Source organism: Cavia porcellus, unplaced genomic scaffold, assembly GCF_034190915.1.
Source record: "Cavia porcellus strain 051 isolate PalLab524CR breed Dunkin Hartley unplaced genomic scaffold, mCavPor4.1 scaffold_21, whole genome shotgun sequence".
In the NCBI taxonomy this organism is placed as follows: domain Eukaryota; kingdom Metazoa; phylum Chordata; class Mammalia; order Rodentia; family Caviidae; genus Cavia; species Cavia porcellus.
This window is the reverse complement of record NW_026947504.1, coordinates 18,731,348-18,733,617: the sequence shown is the minus strand read 5'-3', so window position 1 is coordinate 18,733,617 and position 2,270 is coordinate 18,731,348.

Genomic DNA, 2,270 nt, shown 5'->3' with positions numbered 1-2,270 from the left:
ACTTTTGTCTAGTTGCAATTTCAATCATGAAGTCAGGGTAAGTATTATTGTTACATTGTCTATTTCTCTGCCCAATTTTTTCAAAACTTTTTGATCCATTTTGGACCTCTGATATTACCTTCAGATTCATACTTTTGAAAGCAATACTCTATTTGTTTGCATTAAAATTGCATTGTCTTTTTATAGACATAGTTTAATTTTAAGCCAGATTTTTATCTGACAACATATATTAAACACTATATACTGGCTTATTTTACCTTCATTTCACAATCTTCAGTAGTTTTGTTTGTTTGGTTTTATTTTAAAATGCAGAATGGAAAATCTGCACTACTGATTTCTTTTCCACATATGGTTCTGTAGAAATTAAATTTTACACATATATGTAATTCGGTAAATGTAAGTATTCAGAAGAAGAACCTTTCTAATGTTTCCTATTGTCTTATTGATAAAGTCAGAAACAAAATGACTTTCCATTCTATATTCTTCATTTTCTGTTTTATTCAGGAATATTTGAGTATGCAAGGGTAGAGGAGTCGAGTTCTGATTCTAACATGTATAATGTTTAGCTCACAGGAGAGATGTGTTGAACTTGATAGATCTAAGGCAAGCTCTATCTCTCAGCGGTCACTTATGCGTTATTCTGAAAGTCGGACTTAAGGAGTCTATCTTAAGCTCCATACATCTAACCTTTCTAATAATTTTTGAGTGCCCAAATATACCCCTTAACTGTTACAATGTTTAGAATAATTTCCATGTCATGTACAAAGCCTTACAGTGGAACTACTGGGTAATAAGAGAAGTTTCATGCAACAGACAAAAAAGGCTAGAAATCTGAGATGCTTAATCTACCTTAATGAGCAGACCTTTCCCATTAATTTGAGAGGAAGAATACTGCTAGTGTATGTCTTGTGCCTTAAAATTTTACTTACATTCATTTGTAACAAAGTGGCAAATGACAGCAAGGATCTAGCAGACTGATTTATTGTTACAGCAGAAAATGTTGGCAAGAATGAGAAACATTAGGACTTTTGTGGAGACTGTTTGTTTCTTGCTGTGTGGAGACCCTGAAGTCAGAAATGTCAACTTAGATGCGAACTCTTAGAACAATCCAAGTTAGAAAAATAAATTAATAGTTTTCCTAAAAAACATAAGTTTTCTTTTTGTTATGGATTAATATAACAGAAAATATAATGCAAACTCTAACATTTCTACCTATTAAATTACAAACTGAGTTTATGTTTTCACTAGTGAAGACCAAAAACTACTAACATATTTGGAAAGCACAAAAACGATGATAGGGATTGGGATATTTGAATAACTCAGATGAATCTTGAAAACCCCAGGTTTCCAGATCTTCCTGAAGCTTCACTTCTAGTAGATACAGCCTTTCGCTTCCATTTGATAGTCCTGATACTGCCTTTTCCTAAAAGTTTATTAGCAACAGATCTCACTATGATCCAGGAGAAAAAAAACCTGAAAAGGAGAGAGAAGACTTAGCCAAAGGAATACAAAAATACACTAAATTAAACCTGCAGAAAACAAAGAAATATGTGTGCACTATTTTTAATGCCATTTGGCCATAAAACAAAGCCAGCCTCTGGAAGAACCAGATGTATCATTTGGGTGCACAGATGTAAGATTTGTGTGGTCTGAGAGACTGGGAGATGGTTCTGTTTGCTGTGTTGACTGAAACCTGGATTCCACAATGATTAATATGCCATAATTTTTGTTATGAAATAAGAGACTAAGACATCTAACAATTGGGAATAGTAGAGATTGAATTTTACCGTAGATAATACACTCATTTTATTTGTTCACATGGATAACTGATTAGGGTTATTTGTTTAGTATTATGTGTGGGTATGATTAATCGAGTCCTAATTTAAGTCACCACAGTGAAGAATAATAACTCCCTAACCAAATGCCAAATCTGAGTAAGATTATATCCAGGAATGCTTGAATTCATTTCACTTCAGTGAAAGCCAGCTATGCCTGAGGAAGTTCCATCCTGTCACCAGTTATGTACTTTATATCTTCCTCCTATTCTTTCCCAAAGTAATCTCCAGCTACTCCTCCATGGTGATCACACAGTGTAAAAAGGAGAATAAAAGATGACACATTTTGGATACTACTGCTCTCAGCCCTGCATAGAAGGCACACATATCCCTGTGTTAAAAGCTCCTTGCTCCACCGTGACCCTCAGACATGAGCGGAGATTTGTGAAATTTGGGTTATAAATATTTGGCAAAATATAATCTCATGATAGATTT